This window comes from Colias eurytheme, chromosome 25 (genome assembly GCF_061535395.1).
Source record: "Colias eurytheme isolate Ceu_HAF_F1 chromosome 25, ilColEury1 Martin Lab GWU primary, whole genome shotgun sequence".
Classification (NCBI taxonomy): Eukaryota; Metazoa; Arthropoda; class Insecta; order Lepidoptera; family Pieridae; genus Colias; species Colias eurytheme.
The window spans coordinates 4305972-4333827 of record NC_143004.1 but is presented as its reverse complement, the minus strand read 5'-3'; the positions used below and the strand labels follow the sequence as shown (position 1 = coordinate 4333827).

Genomic DNA, 27856 nt, shown 5'->3' with positions numbered 1-27856 from the left:
CTAACGTATGAAAGATGCTATAGAGCGGTAAACCTTATAGTGAAATTACGGTTGAAGCCAGGCACGACTTGGCTAATTGGAGCTAGCCAGTAGCCACTTCCATTCCGACGGTTTCGCATTTGACTACCAAATATCTCCATTATTGATCGAGGAATGCACGAAACTTCAACTTTATGACCTTGTTCGATATTTTCATTTAGAGGAAAAAGTGCGTGGTGTGTTACATGCAAAAAATTAATTGAAAAAGTACTTAAAATTGACATAATAATTGTCGATTATATAATATTTAATTCAAAAAAGGCTTTGTTTGACCTTTGCGGTTGTTAATCAAATTACTTACACTAAGTTTGATAATCTTGTTTCTTTAAAATTTGAAGATGAATATTTAAGTATAATAACGTTCAAATCTATAAAATAATTTCATATTAATTTCACAAAACACGGATTAAAATTATAATCATTACATAGTACCTACACTGAGAAAAAAATTCAATAAAAAATATTAACAACTAATAAAATTCAAATAAATCCTAGGACAATTAAAGTTCTCTAACGGCTACAAACGAGTTTTACTTATTGCATTTACTGACGCCAAAAAAACCAAGTTTATTTGGAATAGAAATGCCTGTTTACTAATAACGAGTAAAGTTTATTTAAGTGCAAGTAATCCAACATACTTTCTGTTAATATGTTTTTATTAAGGCCAATAACATAAATATTGGTTACACGTAATATATTTTTTATTCTTAGTACTTTTTTTCTTGGGTTTTACTACTCTTGTTACTTGTCTTAAGAATCTAGTGACTATAGGATTCACAATTTAATGTGTGGAAATAATAAAGCAGTGATGTTATAACCAGTAATTTTTTATAAGCCCTATTAAAATTTTGACTTGTAATTAATATCTTTTATTGAAATTCATTGAGGTGTGATATAATTTCTAGTATTCTGTTTAATAGTAATTAGAACCGTTGCTATAAGTACTTATACCGCTAAATTTAAATACCCAAAAAAACTTCTGCAGGAGAATCTGCACATGAATATGAACAAATTTAATTATAGGACCGACTCTAAAAGCACAAATGTAAAGTAAAAAACATGATTGTTTTTCGCGCTCTTTGGAGTCGGTTCCATAGTTAAACTTGTTCATATTCATGTGTAGATTCTCCTCCAGAAGTTTTTTTTGGGTATTTAAATTTAGCGGTATAAGTATAGCATCGTTTCTAATTACTATTAAACAGAATACTAGAAATTGTTTTTTTTAAATTGTTCAGATAGGTAAGTAATAGTGAAAAATTGTTCGAAATCTTCATTTGCAGAAAGGTGGACATAATAAAAAAAAATATGATATTTTCGTGAAATAACTTTATTCTAATTAACCAAAAAATAATCATTGACAACATAATTTTAAGTAATAAACTAAAAAATCCTTGGTTGTTTGTATTCATGATAACAAACAACTTGCCCAACCGATGCTGAATTTTTAGTGTTTAGGCAACAACACTGCCACCAGCCAAGTAGTTTGTATTCAGTCTCAATGCCGCTTTGGCCACTCACTTCTCTTCCACTAGGTGCTACGGCTCTATGGAATTCCGCAGCCATGCGACTTTCTCCCTTAATTCTTCGTCGGATTCTGAAAGGAATCATTTATCATTTAAATTGAAAACAGCAATACCCGTAAAAGTAAACAAACTCGTTTTTCATTAAAATATACAATATTACCTGCTGATGCTGCTGGCAATCGTATTAATGGAGTTACATCAGAATTCGACGATGAAGATGATGTTCTTGTCAAGGAATGTGAACGGGCCCTCTCGATAATTCCAAGACTACGCAACTGCTCTACCCTCAATCGACGTCTTCAAAGTTTTCAGAACCTAAAATAATAACACTGATTTGAATGATGACTAAAAGAAGACCATAAGTGTACATTATATCTACAGGGTGTAATCGTTAAGTGTGCACAGGCGATTGCATCAAAAATCTTTTAAATTGATATCGAAAGTACTTAACCTAATGAGTAAAATGGCATTAATAAGAAAGAAAGAAAGAAAGAAAATACGTTTAATCACAAATACTTTTACAAATTTTGACTTATAACTAAACACTTACATAATAACTAAAAAAAAAATAGAACGTAAAATATCCGAAAATTTTACATTAAACACTCTCCTACATTTAGTATGAAATTATAGTAGAACGGTTTTAGTTAAATGATCAACTGACTTATTTCATCGTTGGTAAAAATTCTTTGTGTTTCAGAATCCACTCTTCCATCTAGACAACGCAATACATATAGGTACCAAATTACTTTAAGTATGAATAAGGTAATATTATGAACATTAATACATCGACTGTTCTGACAAAGAATAGTATGGTACTGTGTTCTGTGTTGCAAAGAATAAATAAAACTATCTAGCTTCTAACTATCTACTTATGTAGTTTGATTAGGTAGGTACTTACCACGAAATTGGGGTACATACTCCTGCGGGAGATCACTGGTTAATTGATCCATTCTTTTATTCATGTCATTCAATTGTTTTTGCACTGCACAAATTATTTTCACTTGTGTGTTAAACACACGTGCGCTCACTGACGCTAAGCAAATGAGCAATTGAGCAGCAACGTCCCGGCGGCTCCGGCCGCTGGCAGATCAAAGTAGGCATGTATCTTGTTACTAGTAAGTAGTAAACTTTACTAATTCCAATAAAAGGTACATATAAACACTAATAGCCATAACTGTAATGACAAATAATAGTTTACTTCTTGAGGGAAAAATAAAACTAGTTCTAATTACAAGTTCACGAATTATAGAAATAAGAAATGCCATATTAGATATTATAGTTTTTTGTAATCGGTCATTTTAGTAAAACTCTTTATAATCATAACAAATCTTATCCTCTTGATATTAGTACAGTACCTACAAATTCAAGGAATATTTATTAATACATGTAAAATCCTACAATCCCAAGTAATGAATATTAATTTAGACATTTAATAAAACCCGTTTATTGGTATTATATTACGAAATTAATAAACTGTACTTGAAATTAAATTTTTTGTAGTTTTCATTAAAAATACATGGGAATTGATCAAATTTGATAATAACGCCATTTAATAACATTGTTATTAATTACGCCGAAATTTTTTCTCTCAGTGTATAACATAAAAATTACAATACTTGGAATAAGGTGAGTTACTTGAAAAATAAATATAATACCAGGCTACGTAAAAATTCATTAATTTTACCGTGCACAAAGTATTTTTCATTCTCAGATTATTTCATTTCAATGTTTACGCTGTTTCGCTGTAGCATGTGTTTCATAAAAATCCAATCTTGGTGAAATGAACGTGGTAACAATTATAATAATGGTTTATAATGTACACTGTACAGAATATATACGAGTTTATACCTGTAACTTCGCTCTTTTCTATACTAATATTATAAAGATTCAGAGTTTGTTTGTTTGAACGCGCTAATCTCAGGAACTACTGGTCCGATTTGAAAAATTCTTTCGGTGTTAGATAGCTCATTCAGGAGCTATAGGCTATATAGCTATAGGCTATATATCATCACGCTAAGACCAACAGGAGCGGAGCCACGCGAGTGAAACCGCGGAGCGCAGCTAGTATAACATATAGGTTTGTGTGATTTAATTGACTTATGTGTGTGTGTGTGTACTATAATACTGCGTTAATATTTTCTTTCTTCAAATAATCGCGCAATAGCCTTTCCATAACATAAAAATATTATCATCACCATCGGTTTCATCTTCCTTACCTTAATTTTCATAAGAAGATGTGAGAAAATCTGAAACTTCATCAGAATTTAGACCATGAATCAAATGCAAAAACAACATGGCATAGATTCTTCATAAAAAATTTTCATACAATTAGTTAAAATTAAAATGATACACATTTTTCGAGTTACTAAAAATGCACTTAATTGTTATCTTAAATAACAAAGCTATTACATTTAAATCAATCGTTATTTCAACAGCATACTTCACACAATAACATAGTGAAGTCTCATGTCCCTTAGTGGGGTAAGGGGCAGATGCATTATACATCTGTTTCACTGATCGATTTTCTTTAGGGACAAGTAGGTGAGCCTTCTGTGTCCTGCCAGACCGAGACATTTTTTTTCTTCGTCTCCACCGGGAATCGAACTCAGGACCCCTCGGTGTTACGCTCACACGTCAACCACTGTACCGAGGAGGCGGTCAAACAATAACATAGAACTATCCACAAATACTATAACATAAATTTGATCCCGTATGACAGTAATAAAGAATTCGATATCCTACAAACTAGTATAAAAACTTTCATGGGTAAAAAATGGTTGTCCAAAAAGTTTCAAATTCAATGCGATGATCTTATAAATTGCCATACCCTGAGGGTGAAGACGTGAGAAGATTATAGAGAGCTTAAGGTATGATTTTTCCTTTACATTTTAGTAAACTTGGGTAGCCTTGGAATTATGAAGAGCATACGTTTTTGTATGGTAATATGGGTAAATGAAAATTGTATATGATTGGCTATTCTTGTATACCTATTATAAGGTTATTTGTTTTAAATTTAAATTACTTTTAACCCGCCCTAGTTGAAACTGTAAGTGTAACACGGTTAAGAGTATCGTATCTATGCAGTTGAAAGAGTAGCCATTTTAATCTGACAATATTTGATGGACATTTTTATATACAGAGATAGTTGTAGCTGTAATTGTAGTCGCTCAAATCAAATTCGCTCTATTATTTCAATTACTAACTGTAAATAGTTTACGAAAGGTTATGTTAATAATTAAAAAATTTAGAAGAGTTATTTTTCCAGTCAACTCAAATTGTAACATTGTTTTTCTGGCAAATCGTTTGTGCAAATTAACGTTACATTAGCAAAATTGGAGAAATCAGTTCAGGTAAACATTTCAGGCACAAACTATGTAAAATAGAACAAAGTGACTAACAGCAGAGTCGCGGGACTTAACCCATTTAAACTTCCCGAAAATGTTCTTTGACGTTGTGTTAAAATTTTCACACTTTAGTGCTAATAGAATGATTAATTTATGGGATAGTGAGCATTATTGTGAACGGCAAAGAGCCGAAGACTGTATCATAACATTTAGCATTTTGATTGTAAAAATTATGGGGTTTCGCCAGTAGTTCATGTAACGTTATAGGTAATAAAAGTTCAGTAATAATAATTTTTGTAGAAAATATTGTTATGTTCTATGCAGTCTTAGGTACATACATTTCATAATGTAAAACAATATTGCTATAAATTGAGAAACTGCGGTAGTTTTAGGGAATATTAGTTAATAATTAAATTGTCCATTTTGTAATGTTTTTTCGCTATGAGTGTAGATTGTATACCTACCATACCTGCAGGCAAATTTCCATCCCTTGCGTATCATTATATTAGAAAAAGATGAAATATTACAAAATTTATTCAGGTTTAAATAAGATAGGAAGCTTTTGAATAAAAAAAATGTCTCTCATAATTTTCAATGCTCAAAAGAAAACCAGAAGTGCGCCAGGAACGAATTCTGAAAAGATTTATTTATTTCTTCACGTAAGTGGAACATAAGTGAAAATTTTTCGTAATTTTCATTACATTACGGGGTTATAAGCAATTACAATGTTCGTAAAGTGTATAGCGACCAATGTATGTGTAGTATGATTTTTGTAGTGTACCGAGTACCTTGTATAATTTCAGAGATAAATGAAACAACTAAGTGACAATCACTTTATATATTTTTAAGTCAATTACCAACTGAATAGAGACAATAAAGATTTATGATACAAGTACCATAGAGGCATTGAATTTAGATTACATACGTTACATGTTACATGACCTAATATTTAAAGATTAGTACATAATATTATTATACCTATCAGTAGAATTATATTGAACAGACGGTCGATGGAGTCGGCATGTGCTCGAATAGAGACCACGTACAGGCAAGCGTAGTGTAGGACGCCATGCGGCGCGATGGACTGACGACTTGAAGAAGGTGGCCGGCATTGGGTGGATACGGTATGCCTAAGAAAGAGAAAAGTGGCGCGATCTGGGAGAGGCTTACGTCCAGCAGTGGACGGAAATAGGCTGATGTGATGTGATGAAGTTCAATTAATTGAGCTTTCGATACATACAATCTAAATAATTTAATATATCATTATCACAAATTGCTACTTAATCATCAGTTCAATTTTAAAGTAGTGTAATAAGTTAATTTTAATCCACGAATGGCGACAATATCGTTTTTTATTCAATTTTAAATTTCGTTACGAAATTATAAGGCTTTCAGCTCACAGCGCTTGTGTCGCTTGCAAACTTTACCTGCTTTGGTTTTGTACACTTCGGGCCAATAAAATTGTTTCCACTCATATTCTTGTTTGGCCGAAATATGCTTTTTCATTTACCTAATATTGTAAATTTTTTCCCATTATCTAAAATTTATTACGGCTTAGACCAAGCACAAGTACATTAAAGGTTGTATAATAAAAAGAAAAAATAAACAGCAAATTGAGTAAACAATGCCTACGTAAAAAAGTTTAAACCACAAGTTCACGACAAGGAATTAGTTAAGTATAATTTTATTTTATTTTTACAAAACACAATTTTAAAAGCAAAAATCTTTTCTAGGCTAGATTTTGCATGTGCAAACCTTTACCAGAAACAAAATTTTTCTTCCAAAAATAAAATGTACAAATTCTATGTCCGCTAGTGTATTCCCACGATTCGAGCGTGATTTATATTATTGTTGCAAATCAGCTTTTTGAGAGGGAATTAGAGCTTGCTAAAATAATTTCTGATTGCGCAAATGTACTTTCTAAGAGTTGTTTTGAGTTTGTTCTCGCAATTATCGAGTTTTGATTTATGTGCAAACTTCAAAATCTTTATTGGAATGAAATGGAATATTTTCATTTTATAAAGAGAAAGGCAATGATTGTGTCGGTGTGATTGGGTTTTGATTTAATGTTGATGCTTTGTGTTTATTGAAATAAAGCTTACCTACTGTATATAATTAGTTATATATTTATTTATAAAATAAATACACCTGACAATGATGTATCGAAAACGGGCGTAATTTTGTAATAAAAATCGAAATAAAAGAGGAACTAGTAAATTGTGTATTTCTTTAAAACTATAAAAATAATTTGAGCATAAATACTAAATATACATAATATAATATATTATGAAGTTATAGATTACACAATACACATTCAAATATTAAGTAATGCCATGAAAATCATTCCCATATCAAACTTACATACACATTGTCTATAAGTAATCATAGTCAGTTATTATAATTTTTTCCAACATGCAGAAGTTAACACATGAACAATTCGCAAATAGATTAAATTCGTATTAATCCAAGAATCTTATCTCACTGGATTATAGAGTCGATTGAACCTGTTTATAACCTTTGAGTGAATACGCTTATTCAAGCGATGTTTACGCGTATAAATTGGTTTGATGTTAAAACTAGTAAAGTAAATAAATTGATAAATTCATGATTCAATGTGAAATGAAAATGAAAAAAAATTTATTTGGACCCACATTATAAAAAGTTTACATACATGAGACACGACAATCGACTAAACTAGGTACTAGACCTGTGCTATAGGCGATCGACGCTTTCCACACTGACTCGCCACTGTACTTTTTCGAGGGTAGGTGTCAAAATAAAAACACGTGTTTATAACAGCTCTATTTTAAAATTATTTATTTTATTTGCAAATTCATTCAATTTTGTATAGTAATGTTCTAAATTTCATACCTGGTGTCGCTAGCAGTATTTCCTTTTAAAATTATTCTACTTTTCAATATATTAAGGCACAAAACACAATGGACACAGTAAAACAGTCAATGGTCAACATGACAGTTGCTTTTAACACACGTTTGGAGGAATTTCAACAGCAACTTGATGGAATGAAATCACCTGCAACGGCATCTTCTAGCCCTTCAGCAAAACTTGCTGCAGAATTTGATGTTTTTCGCACTTTTGTAGTTACTTCCTTAAAATGTTTAACATTGCAAGTCGAAACTCTGTCAAATCTTTTTGAAAAACAAGAGATGCGTAGCCGGCGAAAGATGTTACTGTTGCATGGCATACCTGAACAAGCCAAGGAAGATCCAACATCCACAGCTGTTAAAGTTATTAGTGAAAACTTAGAGTTGCCGGAGATCAATTCCAACGCAGTATCACTTTGTCATAGACTTGGTTCAGTTAGAAAGGATAAACCCCGGCCTATATTAATAGAATTGCAGACTATACCTCTAAGAGACAAGATCTGGTATAGTAAAACCGCTTTCAAGGGCACCGACTACACCTTATCTGAATTTCTGACAAAAAGTAGACATTCTTTGTTTATGGCTGCTCGAAACAAGTTCGGTGTCTCAAAATGCTGGACGGTGAATGGGAACATCATGCTGGTGGCTCCTGATGGTTCGCGTCGTCGCCTGCAATCCCTGGCTGATCTAGATGAGTTGCCTGTAGTGGGTGGCTCAGCTGAAGTTCCTGCTGCCGTGACGGATCCGCAACGCCAGATGGAGTCAAAAAAGCCTCTTTCTGCTGCACAAAGAGCCCGAAGACCCAAAGCCAAGTAATTACACTGTCTCAATACTGAGTCCTCTCATATATATATATATATATAGTATTATTAGTATTGTCATTTCACTCGGTTTTAAGCTTAGTTGTTTACATTGTTGTATAGTTTCTGTTAATATTATATTACACGTTTCTATTAATTTTAGTTATTATGAGTTGTCTTTTGTATGCTTCCTTTAAATAGTAGATAAAACTAGATATACATATATTATAGTGATAGTATGTACTCAGAAAACCATTTATAAGAAGTACCCACTGATTTATTTATAATTTAGATTTTTATTTTTGTTCACCTTTTTGTTTACTTTATAATATTGAAACGTCAAGTGTCAACAGCCATCTAATGTCACTGGTGACAAATTGTGTCAAATCAATGACAATTACGTCATAATGAGTTCTAGCTACTAGGCTTTTAGTTAGTGTTTATTTTATTTTAAGGTAGATAATAATATTATATGATTTACTTTGTACTTTCCTATGTTACTTTGCTATTGTGTCTCTTTGCCTTGAACAGAATATTGTGTTATTTCTGATTATGTGTTTTATTATTGATTTTATCTGGATTAGTCTTAGTGTTGCCTTCTCTGAGATAAGCTAGTGGTACAAGGTTAGCGAAATAATTATTGTAGCTTATTGAATTATAACTATAATTATATTTATATATTCAGATTTATTTATACATACTTTATTACTGCTTATTATTATTACTATTTTTTTTTTGTAGTAGTTTGTTTATTCTATCTTAAATATTTTATTATTATATTATAGTAGTATTTATTTATTTATTTTTCTTATTTATTTATTTAACTTACATATTACATTGCATATATTACCATGTCGAACGTTGATACTGACAGTGACGGCACTTATCATTCCCTTCCATTCGATGAACAGGACAGCGACAACAGTTTTCACAGTACATCCTTTTCTCCTTTATCTGATACTCTTTCCTCCCATTTTACTCCTTTCCCTAATAATTTTAATGTAGTGCATATTAATGCACAGAGTATTCCGGCACACTATCCTGATTTATTAACATCTTTTGATTCCCAACATATCCACGCCATTCTCATTTCCGAATCCTGGCTTAAGCCCTGCATCCCATCCATCTCCTACTCCTTACCCGGATTCCATCTTATACGCAATGACCGCGAGGGAAGAACAGGTGGCGGTGTTGCTATCTATCTTCGTACGCACATTCCTTACTCTGTTGTGAACTCCTCTCCTCAACCTCCACCAACTGATGCAGCCGAACATCTCCTTCTTGAAATAACCCTCTCCCACACTAAAATTCTCCTTGGCGTCTTTTACTCTCCTCACCTTTCCGTTGACTACTTCGATAAACTCGATATTATCCTTGACCAATTTACTCCCCTTTATGATCACACCATTTTAATGGGTGACTTTAACACCTGTCTCCTAAAATCCGATGCTCGCGCGCATAAACTATCTTCCATTGTCAATTCCTTTAATTTACACATACTTCCTCTTAATCCTACGCATTTCTTCCCAAATTGTGCTCCTTCCCTTTTAGACCTAATCCTAGTTTCCTCTCCTGATAAAATCTCAAAGTTTGGACAGTGTCCTGCGGAGGGATTTTCCTATCATGATCTTATTTTTGTTTCCTATAAACTCCGACCTCCCAAACCTAAACGAAAGACAATCCTGCAGCGCAATTTTAGTGGTATTAATGCAGATCGTCTCCTTGATGATGCGTCCGAGATCAATTGGTCTGTAATTTTTGAGGCTCAAGACATCGACGAGAAGGTTAACCTCTTTAACGCACTTATTATAGACCTCTATGATAGGCACGCTCCATTAAAACCAATTAAAATAAAGCACCGGCCTGCTCCATGGTTAACTCCAGAAATTAAATCGATGTTAACTGCCAAAGCTAATGCCAAATCCAAACTGCGATCTGACAATAGTGACGCGCTTCGAGAAAAGTTCAAAAGAATTCGAAATCGCTGTAATACATTATGTAGAGATGCACAAAGACGCCACATTCACAAATCAGTCGAGAACGGCGACTCTGCCAAAGTTTGGAAATTCCTTAAATCCCTTGGTATTGGTAAATCCTCTCATAATTCCATATCGTCAAGCGTAAATTTGGATGGCCTGAATACGCATTTCTCATCTCATGTGCAAAACTTCGATGCTGATGTTAAAAAGCGAACCTTACATAAAATTTCCACAAATCCTAATCCTACACATCCTCCGTTCATTTTTAATCAATTTTCTGATTGTGATGTTAAGAAGAACGTACTATCTATAACTTCTAAAGCAGTTGGCAGTGACTGCATTAGCCGTAATATGATCATCCCAATCCTTGATATCATTCTTCCTGTAATAACTCATATCCTAAATTTCTCCGTTAGTTCACATACATTTCCCAGTGCATGGAAAAATGCACACATTATTCCTCTTCCAAAACTTTCAAAACCTGCCTCGTTTTCCGACTATCGACCTATTTCCATCCTTCCTTTCCTTTCTAAAGTCCTGGAGCGCTTAGTGCAACAGCAGTTAAGTGCCTTCCTTAATAAATATGATCTTTTGAATCCTTTCCAATCCGGCTTCCGTCCCGGTCATAGCACGGTTACTGCTCTTGTTAAAGTCACTGACGACATTCGCTTACACATGGATCAGAAACAACTAACGTTGCTAACATCTCTGGATTTTAGTAATGCGTTTAATACAGTTGACCATGACATCCTTCTTAGCATGTTACGTTCTCTTAACATATCTCCAACAGATATTGATTGGTTTCGTAGTTATCTACAGGGACGTCAGCAACGCATCCAAGTCGATAATTCTCTTTCTTCTTGGGCTAATGTTACTGCTGGTGTTCCACAAGGTGGTGTGCTTTCCCCTCTTCTTTTTAGTATATTTATAAATTCTATATCCCTAAACATCACTTCTCTCTATCATATGTATGCAGACGACTTTCAAATTTATTGCCACGCAGAGATCAATGATTTGCCGAATGCTGTGACAACAATGAACAATGACATTTCCACTATTGTTAGATGGAGTTTTAATCATGGCTTAAACGTGAATCCTAATAAGACACAAATTATAGTTTGTGGTACGAAATATTTCGTATCCAGGATAGATTGGACTTCACTGCCGAAAGTAGTAGTTGATGGCGTTGCAATACCATATAGCAACGAAATTAAGTGCTTAGGAATTTGGATAGATTCATGCCTAACTTGGAGTTATCAAATAAAGGAAGTGCGTAAAAAGGTTTTCGCTGCTGCTAGTTCCATTCGCCGGCTACGCAACTTTCTGCCGATACCAACTAAAATTGCGCTCGTTCAAACACTCCTTTTACCTATAATAGATTATGCCGACGCGTGCTATCCTGACCTCTATGAATACCACCTTGACTGCCTTGAGCGCCTTCAAAATTTTTGCATAAGACTTGTGTTTGGCTTGCGCAAATACGATCATGTCTCCGAATTTCGTACTAAGCTCAAATGGCTTCCCATTCGTCTTCGCCGAAATACTCATATCCTTCACCTCCTGTACTGTGTTCTGTTTGATCCGAAAACACCGCAATATTTAAAAGAGAGATTTGAGTTCCTTGTGTCTAATATCCACCCGATTCGATCATCAAACAAGTCTCGTCTGGTCGTACCAGGTCATGTAAATCATATATATAATTCTTCCTTTACTGTGCGTGCCATCAGACTATGGAACGATCTACCATTAGACATAAGAGAAGCTCAATCTCTACTCACATTCAAAACACTGCTGAAGCGATTTTACCTGTCCAAGTAATGAATTTAGATCTACCTGTTTAGTGTTAAATATCTTTGTATTGATGCTGTCTCCGTATGTGTCTGCTTTTCGACTAGTAAATAGCTCATTTCTTTCTGTATGTATGTATATGTATGTGTATGTACGTATATGTATAGTTATGTGTATGTATGTATATGTATATTTATGTGTATGTATGTATGTTTATGTTTGTATGTGTATGTATATATGTATATGTTTGTATGTGTATGTATTTGTATGTATATATGTAATATGGATATATGTGTATTTTATTTATGTGCTCTAAACTATAAACGCACCTCTTGCCCATTAACTTTTACTTCCACTGTTTCTCCTTGACCACCAGGTTGTCTGGAAGAGATCGCTGTCTTAGCGATAAGACCGCCTGTTGTGCTCAACTGTGTCTCTTTCTTTTATACATTTGATTTTGTAATTTTTATGTCCTGGTGCACAATAAAGTATTTTTGTTTGTTTGTTTGTTTGTACTCGTTAGGTGTAATCGACCCAAAGACACAGTGCCATTATAACGTGAGTAAAAGCGAGTGTGAGTATGTTTGTGTGTGTGTAAGTGTAAGAGTGAGAATGTAGTTGTAGTAATTGAATAAGTTCACTAAATGTAAACTAAATTATTACTATTATTTTATATGTGTATTCCCCCTCCCTCCCTTTATACAGCAAACACTACACTTGTCCTTTGCCTAAGGGGTCGCCTGGTAGAGATCACTCTGAAGTGATAAGGCCGCTCCGTTACACATATTAAAGCTGTAACTATGATATTTAGTATTTACTTTTAAATTTTATAAACATAATACTTCTATGTCTAATAAAAGTGTTAAATAAATAAATAAATTAGAAATAGCTTATGCTTATTTACTAATAAATAACTAGTAGGTAAGCCTTGTATGTATATAAAATTCTCGTGTCGCCGTGTTTATATATTTTAAACTCCGAAACGGCTTGACCGATTCTCATGAAATTTTGTATGCCTACTGAGTAAATCTCAGAATCAGCCAATATCTCTTCACTTCATATCATTTTTCATACCACTAACGTTTGCCAGGACAGCAGAATATTTTAAAATATTGTTAACATTAGTTACTTCATTATTATAAATATTAATAAAATACAGGTAGGGTACCTACACGTTACTACGTTCTGACGCTGTACCTATAGATATTTAAAATATTTCTAAGAAATTCTGGAATCCCTCTTATTTTCGTCTTCCCTTCAAACGATTGTAATACGATTACCATTGCGTCAAATGTTCCGTTTCCAAGATTAACTAAACCAGACTGGCGATCATTCTTTCTCAAATCTTATCCTTTCTCATACGTTAATCATGATAACACAAGTCAACTGCAAATCACATTAATCTGCCTTTATGTTTTCCCTTATCTTTGATCACCGTAGGAAATGATCAATCACGGTATAACTGATTTCTTTGGAACTATTCACTAAATAAATATACATTGCTCGTTTGATTAGGAAGAAGCGTGAAAGGTTCGATGTAGATGCTTCAATGTATAAGATTGGACGTTTGGTTCACTTTGGTGTCGCCTTTCAATGTAAACAATGCTGGACCTGATCGTATAGAATTGGTTTGACATGGGGTCTGGAGAAATGAATGTATTTTTTTCTATTAAGCGTATAAATTCTTTATTAACTTGCCGCTTGTCCCAGCGCTGTCTGGATTGACGTGAGAACAAAAATTTTATGTAGGTAAGTTTATGTCAAAATATCTTTCTTATTTTAAGAGAAAGCTCCTTATTGGTTAAAAATATTCGATTTAATTCCGTATAAACAAACAAAAAAATTCATATATTTCCACTCTTTAACGATATATTTTCATAGGTATTTTTTTGACTCTTAAGTCATGTTATTTTGCTTCGTCGAGGGCCTCGATTAAAAACTTTAAGCATTCTAGCTTAGTACCCACGAAGTAGGTACGTATACACATTTTTGCACATTTCCTTGCACATCCAAAGAACTATCCTATGTTTACAATTTACAAAACATGCTCTGAACACATACGATCCATTTGGAGCTTTTTAGCCGAATGTAATAAATACAACATCATTATTACACTGCAATATATTCTCATTACGTCAGACAGGCTGCTATTTCGCTATTGCTCGCACTATTTCTAGCATTAGTTATTATTTATTGCTTGTATCTAATGTTAATAATTGCTTCTATCTTTTTACAGGGTGTTTTGTAGACTGTATTGACTGTTCAAGAAAAAAGCCTACACTCATCTTAAAAGCCTTCTTCCACCATAAAGCTGGTAATACATTCGCAGTGTTCGCTAATGCTGTGAATTGTCATGGGCGCAACCATCAACTACCATCAAGTGGGTCTCTTGCTCCATTGTCGAGGTTGTAATAAAAAAAACTGTAGAAGTTGAGCAGAATGCAATAGATTTGGAACGAGTGTTGGAATCAGTCAGAAAAAAGAATGACTACATGTAACATTAAATTTTTATTATATTTAGTTAAAATTGAACTATACTTTAATTTATTTATTTACCTACAGTATCTTTTGTATAATGCAGAGAAATCAATATAATTACAGTTTATTATGATCTCCACTAATAATATCACAAAAAGAAAGATTTCGTACACCGTAAAGAACACAAAATAATAATTACATGATCGATTATAAAAAAGTATGAGCCGAGCACACGTGTCAGAACTGAAACTTCTTTGACAAGATTCAAAGAAACCAAAATCGTCGTGACGCGACGGTATTGCCATGACACGACCTTGAAATTTTACTCTCAACACGCCTAAAGAAGTTTCTCATAAAAATATTATTACCATTAGGCCGGTTGCAGAGCTTCACCGACCATCAGTGCGTACGTCAGTCGCGCTTGTCATAATATGTATGGAAATACGGGTGCGTATGGTCGGTCTACTATGAACGGTTTTATGAATTTCCATACATATGACAAGCGCGACTGACGTACGCACTGATGGTCGGTGAAGCTCTGCAACCGGCCTATATCTTTTCCGGGTAACAAAGACTATTTTCTGTACCTATAGCGGATCGACACGTCGAAGACAGGGCTTGTCATTTATACATCGACTTCGCATATACTTCAAGAAAATACAAAAGGTCGCAGCCTGTTAGAACTGAATTATTAAATAGGGGTTAATAATTCTCTTCTAACAGGCTGCGAAAAATAACACGAACAAACAAAAAATGCACCAAGCTCACACCCTAAAAGGGGAGCGAGTTACTTTCCTCTTTGGCAGGTTAATAGCATTCTTGTTTTTACACAGTAAATATTAAAAGCACCTCCATTATTCAACATTTATTGTTTGTTTTTTCGTGCGGCGACTTAGAATCTGATAAAAGTTTGTGAACTAATTTCGTACGAATATTTACGGCTAAATTACGCGACTTTCACAAGATTTGCATCATTCTGCTGTTTATTTGATTTGGGACGCCTTTAATTTTGTGAAACGGTACGAAATTTGATTATTATGTAGGTACCCTTGTTATTTTCAATGTTCTTGGTTGCGTATTAAATATACGTTTTTAAACGTTTTACCAGAATGGTCGAAGTTTTTCGATTTGTAGCTTATTTTTGAAGTGAAACTTCTGGCGCGTTGAGAGTAAAATTTCAAGGTCGCGTCATGGCAATACCGTCACGAAATGGAGTTGAGACGATTTTGATATCTTTCAATTTTGCCAAAGAAGTTTCACTTCTGACACGTGTGCTCGGCACACATGCTCTTTTTTATGTTCTTTCATCTTTTTATTACTTAAATGATATTTTCAAATCTTAGAATTATTTCAGTTTTAACAACGTCAACGCCTTACCAAGTTGTTACATAAAGACTTCTTATATTTATGTAACTTTTAAGTACAACTTCTCAAATATTTATAAACCTTGGATCCATTTTGATTTTATGAAAGCCCTAAAAGTAAAGTTAAGGGAAAAGGCCTTGGACTAAGATTTTAAATCGTATTTCAGTAAGTACCTACTTTTATCAATATTTTTTTTTCAATTTCAAATAATACTGAAAAAGCTTTAATTAAAAGAGAATATATTATCATATTTAATTATGATTTAAATATATTAAATTTTCAATAAAATATCAGTTACTTCTATAAATATTATTTGAAAGAATGTTATTTAATACACTCCAAATAAACAATTTATAGAGTTTGGAATTGTGTACAATATATAAAATATTTGTTAAGGTTGTTTCACACGTTTTTTTGACGCTTGCAAAAAATGTATGATTATTCGCAATTATAAATTGGGATAAAACAAAGTAAGGTATAATTATATTTTTTGTACGTAGATATCTATTATCTACTAAGTATAACAGTTATTGTGAACAAATATAAAAGTATAGATTTAGGTATAAAGTATAAACTATAAAGTGAGTAATATAGTCATATTACTCACTAATTTCCTGAATTAGCTGACTCTATAATAATAGCGCAGAAAACATCTTACGCATTGCTTGCTTTATTTATTTAACCATTTATTGTAACAAAATGTGACCTTATCGCTTAAAAGCGATTTCTTACAGGCCACCTAATTATTATCTCTGTAGGTAATAATATGCATTACACTTCAACTGGTAAGAAATAATTTTCAGCTACCAGTAGGCTTATATTTTTTAAGTTCAGAATATTATATTGCAATTGATTCAAATCTACTTAATACAGTCTATAACATCACCATGTAATATGTTATTCATACTTATACCATATATGAGTAATATTTAAAATTCTAAATACGCATCCAAAATGCATGTGTGAAAGGCCTTAACAATATGACTACCCAGAAAAACTTTTACAGCCGACCATAGTTGCGTAGTTCGTAAATTCTTAAGTGCGTGTCGAGGACATTTCTTTATGATAGTTCAACAACTAAGATTAGTTTTCTCTACAAAACTGTTCATGTGAAAGAATTCTTGAAGGTATATACCTACCTATATTGTGGTGGTACTTCTATTTTCCGGGAATAATTTTGGTTGAGTAATATCTTGTAAAAATAATAAATACCAAGTATTGTATTTTAATCGAGTTAGTTTTGTTTATTAAATAATTTCTACTATCAGTAGGCTTATGTGACATAGACTAAACGAAAGAGGAAGTTTTTATCAGTACAGATTAAACCAAAAAATAAAAAATGACCGTTTTTGCCCTTACGAGCTAGATAATATACCACACACCACAGATATAGGACATTTATTGAAATATCTACTTTATTAAGTGAACAATAACTCCTATTTCCTTCTTTCTTTCGTTTTACGTCCGAACCGATTGGTAATAAATAAACCCTTATTAGGACATAATGATATTTATTGTAGAAAGGATCTTAAATATGGATGAAATAAGAAAGGTACAAGAAATAAAATATAGCTCAGTAATGTAGCTGATAAAGACGTAACCTTTTTAATGGTTACCTATAGATTTTTTTTAAATCGTTTGAGAAGTTTTTGAGCCAAATCGTACAAACTTAACGTAAAAAAAGAGCGTGTGCCAAGCACACGTTTCAGAAGTGAAACTTCTTTGGCAAAATTTAAAGATACCATAATCATAGCCCTACTTCAAGACGTGACGGTATTGCCATGACGCGACATTGAAATTTTACTCTCAACGTACCAAAAGAAGTTTCACTTCAATCTTTCTTCATTATAAAATTAGTTTAATAAACATACTTAAACCATCAAATAATTGTAGCCCTCTAACGTGCCTAATTTAATACAGGTCATTTACTCTGTTACAAAGCATTGTAATGTATCCTTTGTGAATTTTCCAAAACGCATTTGAGTGGCTTTACATTCAGTCTTGTGTAACCAAACCGACTCATTTCCTCTAAATATTTTCACGTTATAACGGAAAATGGGACAGAATTTTCAGAGCACTAGATTTTTAGAGCGTCCAATTAATAAAATTGCTATAGCGCTTTTTAAGGGTTGAAAATTTAGGTGTTAAATTTTGATCTGTAGGTAGTTTAAATTGACACTTAATTTTTAGTCGATAATTTTTGTAGTCTGATATTTTTTCTCTTGCAGTATTTATTCGTGTAAAAGATACAGATATTGGTATTTAAATATCACTACATAGTATAAAACAAAGTCGCTTTCTCTGTCCCTATGTCCCTTTTTATGCTTAAATCTTTGAAACTACGCAACGGATTTTGATGCGGAATGAAAAATTATATGACCTCGAAGCTTAAACACTATTTACAAAAATCTTAAATGCTATATTAAGGAAACCTGATTTCGTAAAAATATCATTTATTACTTTCCTATTAACCAATTACCTTTTACACTAACAAAATAAAGTACAACAATAAAATAATCACAGCTCAAGTAAAGGGAAAAGCAATAAATCCATAGGCATGGTGTTTTCGCACGCACCTCATAACACCGGGACAGCCTATACAAATAGCTTGTACAAATAGAAACGTATAATATTGTATCATTGGATAGCTTCCAATTGTTTTAGCTTTGTTGTTTTTTTTTTGCAGATCTGAACTATTATAACGCTATGTGGAATGTAAATTTATCCTTGGAGTAAAAAGTAACATGATTTGTTTCTTTTGTAATGATAGGTAGTTAATAAATAAAAAATACGTCATGTTTTTTATCCTGTTTTTGAAATATTCTCTGCTTACCAAAAATATTTGAAAATAAATATGTTTAGTTCAAAAAATTTGGAATTTTGGTATTTTATAATGACCCTCAATTATAATGATATCATTATTTTTGGATTATTATCATTTCACGTTTCAGACGTCTGTACATAGTAAGTATTAATACACTCTTCACATTTCATCTTCCGTACAATAAAATATAAACAAAAATATTGATAGCAATTCCTTTATCGTTCCCACATTAATGTTTGACCTTTCATTGCACCGATGACACACGGCGTCATATTTTAAAAATATTTCATGTTTGTTTTTCATTTCGTCTATCGCAAACTTTGTATTTTCACTTGTAAAAACACGAACACGGATGGAAATTTTAAAACGAATCTACGAGCGTGTGTATTCTTCATAAAATATAACCAGAAGTATTCAACATTTTTCGCTCTAGAGCAGTCTTTTTGAAGCGAAACGGTTGTAAAAGTATGGATTTGCGAATGTAAAAAACATTGTTTCGTGCACGTGTTTGTGACCTACATGTTTTTATAGGTTTTTAGTAACAGCTTGACAACATTTTAACAATATTTGTTTTATTTTAACAAGAAAAGTAGCAAGAAGCAAGCAAGCTTACCTACTCTTTTAATTCTAATTAAGTACTGCGTTCCTAACCAATGCTGCAATGGTAGATAAATGATAAGATTATATTGTTATGAGGATTCAAAAGAAGATACAAGAAGATAGAAGTATATTTGAACAAATAAAATACCTATGTTTGAGTTTATTAACGGGCAAATAATTTGAAATTTTTGTTACAATTCGACCTATTTAAATCATATTAAAAACGATGAATTGTATTTACCCACGTATTATGTTGATTATAATTAAAGAGTCGGCCTTGCATGGGTTTTAGCGAATTAATTGCAAAGTTTCAATTCGTGAGTTGGCATATTTTTGTATTTTAATGTCACCATTAGCCGATATTTGTTCCCACTGCTGGGACACAGACCTCCTAAGGCCATAATCCACCACGTGTAATTTGTGTGATACATTAATATGATATTGTACATAATATATTAGCATTTACTACAAGTATACCTAATATTATATTATCTGTGTCATTTACGTATTACATACATCATACATTGTAATTTGCAATATGGTAAGGGAGGAAAATGTTTTCTCATTAATTAATTGATACGAGACATGAACGAAAATTCCGGGTGATATGCTGTGTTATTTTTGTTTTTAGTAAAAAATATAAGTAGCTAGTGATTTATCCTTTTTTTTTTTTTTTAAGTGGAGAATGCATTTAGGCATACCCAGAGCGCTCGGGGAAAGGGCCCTGGGTTATGTCGGACTCACCCTGCAGAATGCAGGGACCTACCGACTAAACTCCACTGTGTTCCACCGTGCCGCTGTGTTGACGGAGCCGCGGGTATTCGTTAGAACGCATCCGCAGACCCGTCAGCGGCAGCCTATCTCTAGGCCCAACGCGACTTAGAGCTGTGGCGGGAGGCCGCAAGCTCTACCTTCCTGGGGGCGGCGTGAACGGAACACTTCTCACGCCGCCTCTCCGCACCGGATGATGGATTAGTGATTTATCCTACATGAACACCATCTATATCCTACAAATATTAATACCTATACGTGAAAATAAAGCGAAAATTATGTATCTTATTTACCAGAATAATGCGTTTTAAGCTACAGAAATACTTGCTTTTGCGCATTATTCTGCAGGGGAAACCTGCTAGTATAAAATAATGTGTTTATTATTTACTGCTTAAAATGTTTGTATTAAGATTAACAACTTCAACCTTTTAAAATGTGAAAATTTAATAAAAACAGCTTAAAACCTGAATTGAAACAGTCAGATGTAACAAGTTGAAGTAATCTTCACTTAGCCGCAGGTGCAAGTTGATCCTTTGAAAATATAAATAGAAAAATTGCATTTTTAAAGAGGGATTAAATGCATTTAAGTTTTATTTGTTTACAATTTATTTATGTTTGGAGAAAGAGTGTGTTTAGTATGTTTATGAATTTAAAAATAAAACTCTTCATTAGCGATTTAATCTTTATTTAAGTACGATAATATAATTAATGTCTTCAAACTAATTTATCTTTTCTCTTCTCTTTTATTAAAATTCTATACATTTTCTTGATTTCACACTTGATAATTTTGTATTCTAGATAACTCTTATCTCGATTATATCTTGGAAAAATCACAATATCAATCTAATGATATTATTTACAGCAGAATTCGTATTCGTATTTTAGCTGCAATCCATACTAATATTATAAATGCGAAAGTAACTCTGTCTGTCTGTCTGTTACTCAATCACGCCTTAACTACTGAACCAATTTGCATGAAATTTGGTATATAGATATTTTGATACCCGAGAAAAGACATAGGATAGATTTTATCCCGGAAATCCTACGGGAACGGGTTTTTCTTTGAAAACGCGGGCAAAGCCGCGGGCGGAAAGCTAGTGTTGTTATATTTAATTATATTTTCATATACCATGTCATGAAAAGTGTAGTATAAAAATAAATAATTATTGAAAGCCAATGTGTTTTTATTTTTATTCACCAAATCTCAAGCCTCGGTGGCGCAGTAGGCAGCGCGTAAGTCTCATAATCTTAAGGTCGTGAGTTCGATCCTCACCCGGGGCAATATTTTTAATACCTATAGGGGCAATAGTTTAACTTTGATCCTAATCTACGAATCATTATTGATTTTTATTTTAATCGACCACTTTTTTACCGTATTTATTGCGTAGGCTCTTAGTAGACAAGCCAGGCGAAGTCAAGACATGCGAAATAAGACTCCACCCGATAACACGTATCATACTATGACCGTAATAGGAACGCATCCGGACCGAAAAGTATCACGTTCCTCCACTATATGTGCAATAAAGCGTAGGTATCAATTACGTATTTTAAATTTTATGTTCATTTTCAATCTTACATTTAACAAAACTGTATTTCATATTTTTATAGCAATCAAATGGTTTATATACATAATTTTTGAAAGAATAGCAAAAAATCGATCACGAGGAGGGATTCGAACCCGCGTCTTCCGCCATAAAAATATATTTAACAGAGTTGTTTCTTTAAAAGCCTATGTTACATTTCTACATCTATATAAAACTCAAAGGTGACTGATATAGTGATCTATCAACGCACAGCCCAAAACCACTGGACGTATCGGGCTGAAATTTGGCATGCAGGTAGATGTCATAACGTAGGCGTCCCCTAAGAAAGGATTTTGATCAATTCTACCCCCAAGGGGATAAAATAGGGGATGAAAATTATTACCATGAAAATTTTTCTTTTCCACGCAGGCGAAGCTGCGGGAAACAGCTAGTTGTTCAATATAATTCATAGATAAATCAAAAACAACATTATCAAAAACATAGACTTTCATACTAACACTAAATTGAAATTAAAGGTAAAGAGAACAAATTAATAAATTATAACTATCTGACCCGGTACCCTTTATACTGTTTCATGAATTTTCCTCATAATTATTTAGCATTTTAGTAATTCTGATGCTTTGACAAGAAAGGGTCAATTCAATTCCTTGCATTATAAATCAAGATTAATCTATACTTAATATTATAAAGCTGAAGAGTTTGTTTGTTTGAACGCGCTAATCTCAGGAACGACGGGTCCGAATTGAAAAATTCTTTCGTCTTTAGATAGCCCATAGGCTCTCATCATTTCATAATATACAATAGGTACGAAATCATTTCATAATTTACAACACGAAGTAAATCACTAATGAGAAGTTATCCAAAATTTTAAAACAATCCTTTTTTTTTAAACTAATATTCTCCACCCACCTCCAGTACCATCTTGCATTAAAATAATATCTGTAATGGTATCATTTTCAACTATAAGTTGTAATTATCGAGTAATTTGGAGCACAGCCAAGTGTGATGCCTGCAATATGGCGATGTGATTGTATGAAGCTTAAATAAGTGCTTTTTAGTATGTACTAATTGAGAAAAATAATTGAGCATTAAATTAAGCAAAATATAATTATTGTAGAAATTATATAAATATTTTGTTACTAATATTATTAACTTTTTAATTCCTAAAGAAAGCTGTTAATTAAACATTTTCTAATGTGAAAATTAGTTCGCTATATTATGAGTTCTTCAAATTATAGTCTACTAGCTTTCCGCCCGCGGCTTCGCCCGCTTTTTCAGAGAAAAACCCGTTCCCGTAGGATTTCCGGGATAAAACATATCCTATGTCCTTTCTCGGGTATCAAAATATCTCTATACCCATGCCAATTGGTTCAGTAGTTAAGGCGTGATTGAGTAACAGACAGACAGACAGAGTTACTTTCGCATTTATAATATTAGTATGGATAAGTTCATAGCACTACACCTACCCTGTTATTTGAATGATATTTCGTTGAAATAGTATATAATATTTAAGTTCCTAATTATTAAGTAATTAATGAAGTTACTTTCCTAAAATAGTGTTTAATGAGTAATACTCGTATTTATAAAATAAACAACCCGTTTTTACACGTAGGTACATAACTGTCACCCAGAACCCAGTTACAACTCAATAAAGATTTACATGTACCCATTCACGTTTTACTACACAGGGAAAATAGAGGCGAGGAATTTCCCCAAATTAGACGTTTATCTGGACCGTGAATGCCTAAATAAAGTCAGGTAGGATTTGGGTGTAATTCAAAAGTAGGTTACCACGGAGCTGAGTATTCTTATAAATTGTAAAACTTCAAAGACATCTCTCACGCGCGCAGCGAGCCGCGAACCAGCGTGGTGCGATATGCTACGGAGCTTTTAGATTAAGGCATGGGAGATAGCGATTCTATTTATTAAGTACTAGCTTTCCACCCGCAGCTTCGCCCGCGCAGTCAAAGAAAAACCCGCATAGTTCCCGTTCCCGTGGGATTTCCGGGATAAAACCTATCCTATTTCCCGGGGTAAAAAGTAGCCTATGTCCTTTCTCGGGTATCAAAATATCTCTATACCAAATTTCATGCAAATTGGTTCAGTAGTTAAGGCGTGATTGAGTAACAGACAGACAGACAGAGTTACTTTCGCATTTATAATATTATAAGTATGGATTTTTAGTTTAATACAGAACCTTTACATACAGTTTTTTTACTGTAATTAGAGAGAAACTACAGTTGCTATGGTTAAATAAATTCCTTTAACAAAACGTGTAAATTATTTACATACTGATTATGAACATCGGTAGATAAAACTTGAGTTGAGTTGTTTGTAAAAAAAAGGAGTAGATAGGTAATCAATACAACGTTAGATCTTTAAAAATGGCATACACGCATACACGATTAGATCGTAAGGTAAGATGGCATGATTCAAAAATCATGAGTAAAAAAAGGAACGACAGTCAATTCTAACTAATTAGCCACAGCTCAACGTACAGCCGCGCTCCCGGATCGCTTTTAGTTACTGTTAGGTACCTACATATTATAATTTAACAGATATGATGTTATATTGTCAGTGGATATGATATCTATTTTTATCATATTTTATGAGTGTTTCGAAATACTCCTATCTTCTACTCCTCCTCTTACTATAGGACATATTGTATTCTGATATCCCTTGAAACCAAAATCGCTACAAGCCTATAAATTAGCCCGTAAAAAGTATTCGTAGCGGGGGCTTAACTTGAAACGAAATGACTACACATAGTTCTCTATACTTTGTTACTATCTCCACAGTTTTACTTACAGTATTTTACATTGTTACTTGTATATGTGTATGTGAAATTATTGGAAAATCGACCTTGTTTTATTGGGGTAACGTTTAAATTTAGTTTGAAATGTAATTTGATGAATATCGGGTTTTAATGGTACAAGATCGCAGATGTCACCAGAGAGCTAATTATAGATATTTTGTACCACAAAGTATGTATGAAGATGAAGTATGTATGCTTCAGCATTCACTTTGAGAAATATAATAGGGGCAATAGTAACTATATTGAAAATTGAGAATAGTCATGCCTTAATAGATCGTAGAAAAATATGTTTAGACAATTGTAACCATTGTAGTTATTACGAAGATTCAAAATTAATTTCTATTTCATTACGCTTTTCTTGAAAAGTTTAATATTAATAAATAAATTTCTGAATTTTAGTTACCTATGAGAAAGCTATTAATATAATCGTTATATTGATTTGATTTTATATCCATTCCTGCCTCAAGGCAAAAATGTTATTGAGTAAAAAATATATTCAGCAATAAATCAGAATAACATCCCATATATCCATATAGTTTACGTGGAAATGATTATCCTTGACATTTTCAATTGTTCCTTTTTCCGTTGTTATGATGTAACGTTTTGTTTTGGTTGTTACGTTTCTATTAATTTTGTATAGGTTGCAATAATAGTCGTAGTTTTTCGGGCCGCAATTACCCAAAATTGATATGGGTACACGGTATAAGTTAACACGAGCACAACCAAAAATAATTATATTCAAAAAAATTATACAAAAATAGAACGAGTTTTTATTATGTCAAAGTTCGTTCTCGCAATACTATAATCAAAATACGAAATGAAGAACGCAGAATAATATAAGACAGGTAGTCTTACAAAGACCGAATAAGTTGACTCAAGATATCCAAGAAATTTCAATAAAATAAGCTCTAAATAGCGAGATAATGATATAAAACTTTATAGAATTAGGCCTGTGCCTATAAAGCGTGTTAGGGGATCTATACATTTCCCCCGCGAATTTACAGGAAAAAAATACAGATTCGCCTTCAGTCGTAAATTCTCAATGTATATAAAAATATCCAGAGATAAGATTCAGAATTCTGTTACCTTTACATTTTATGTAAGATATGTGACATGCGATCTTTGATAAATTGTGGTCCAATTGTAATGTCTGTATTGTATATTTGGTATATTTTCGAAGTTCATAACTTAAATGAAATAGATAATTTTTTTTACCTCCATTCACCATGGATTAAGAAATATTTTTGAACATAAACAATTTCATTCGTGATATTGCATGCGGTATCCAATAACAACTTAAATTACATAAGGAATAGTGGTTAGAAAAAAACCTCAGGATAAAAAAGGCACACATCAAAATACATGAAATTGAAACAGGCTTTTCACTATGTACGTATATTTTATAAAAAAAAGTCAGTTAAAAATCAGACATTTCACACCCATACAGATGAAATTTCATATTTCACGTCAAAGGCCTTTAGTGGAGGCGGGAAAAATGACAGCTGTCAAACTGATCAAGTATGGCGGACGGTGGGCGCACAAAACATGCTAAGGTTTATTGAATTAGGTATTAGTTTAATGTTCCTTATTTGGAAATTAAAATTTACTATAAGCTTTTATAAAAGCTTTAACCGGACTTTACAATATGCGATGTAAAAAAATATATTTAATACAGTTATAAAAATAAATAAATAAAGCTTACTTGGTTCAAAATACACGGACACCAGATAAAACATAAAATATTATAAAATTATGCTAAAAATAATTAAACAGTTAAAAAATCAACATTCAAAATAATACAATAAACAACTTCAAAAATATTGCCCCGGGTGAGGATCGAACTCACGACCTTAAGATTATGAGACTTACGCGCTGCCTACTGCGCCACCGAGGCTGGTGAAAACTACTGCGAAATTACGCTACGAATATTTTCAACAGTTAATAATACATTACACAGTTCACAGATGATGACTTTTTTTTTATTACAAATACAAAACACACTACAACTGATTTCAGTGTATTTTTTTTATAAGCAGTACCTACAATAAATAATTAAGCCTAATTTATAATGGACCGTTATTAGAAAAGACAATAAAATTTATCTATTCACGAAAAAACGAATGAGTTTTGTGACAACCATTTTTAATTTTTATTTAAATCCGAGAACTCCATTTATAGAATATCGTATTAACAGCTTAACATGCTAACAGTCAACTTACAAAATATATTCTTATTCTATGAAATATTATTTCACATTCCTCGAAAATTCCCCTACGCTGCGCTAAAATATAAGGTAAGAGACGTCTTTCATTTATTCTATTTTCTACGAGTTCATTCGAGTTAATGCAAATTACTACAAAATGGTAAATTAAACTTCACACAGGTTAACGACCTTGCTTTACAAAATTTTCTACTCTGAATACTAATTGCATAATATTTTTCATATCTTTTATTTTTAACCTTATTTGAATTACAGAGAATAATTATTATTGGGGGGCCATGTAATAAGATGGTTACGAAAAATTTTATAAATAAACACAAACGTAAGCAGCTATATTTTGGGTATGTCCCTTTTTCTGTAAGAAATGTTTCATTTTTCCTTCCTGTTTGTCATTTTTGGCGTTTCCTTGTTTACATTCTTTTATACGATTTTCCTTACCTACCTACAGGTACATGTTAACCAAAAACCTTTAATAATAGCTCACTATTGCTTACTTTAGTTACAAATAATTTTTGAAGTGAAACTTCTTTATCGGGGTTGGAAACAAATTAGTGTAACATTTCATTTTCATTCACATTTCTTATCCCTACCACAAGTGATTCGAATTTGAATTATTTCTGTAAAGTTGCATAATATAGTAAATTATTTATTGAAAAATAAGGTCATAAAGAAGTTTCACTTCTTACGTGTGTACACCAGTACATGCACACATTTTTTTGTTGTCAAAACACACATGCAATATAATATATTAGCCTTCAAGAAATGAAGGTATCTGATATCTCACATCAGGTGTCCCACCTTCTTACAGTGGAGAATACTTTTCAAAAATAAAAAAGGCGTGTGGCACTCGGGGACTGCCGCGGTAAAGCTATTGCAT

The 27856-nt window shown here is 32.7% G+C and overlaps 1 long non-coding RNA gene and 2 other non-coding genes across 3 annotated transcripts; 1 reads left to right on the top strand and 2 right to left on the bottom strand.

Annotated features, from left to right (window-relative positions):
* Positions 1 to 1358: 1358 nt before the first annotated feature.
* LOC149897563 (uncharacterized) lies at positions 1359 to 2633 on the bottom strand. Its single transcript, XR_016458149.1, has 3 exons — positions 2464 to 2633; positions 1723 to 1877; positions 1359 to 1633 (listed from the first exon to the last, which is right to left on the bottom strand). It is a non-coding gene; the product is annotated as an uncharacterized LOC149897563 (long non-coding RNA).
* Positions 2634 to 21607: 18974 nt separating this feature from the next.
* On the top strand, positions 21608 to 21680 carry TRNAM-CAU (transfer RNA methionine (anticodon CAU)). The gene has a single exon. It is a non-coding gene; the product is annotated as a tRNA-Met (tRNA).
* Positions 21681 to 26579: 4899 nt separating this feature from the next.
* Positions 26580 to 26652, bottom strand: TRNAM-CAU (transfer RNA methionine (anticodon CAU)). Its single transcript has one exon. It is a non-coding gene; the product is annotated as a tRNA-Met (tRNA).
* Positions 26653 to 27856: the final 1204 nt, after the last annotated feature.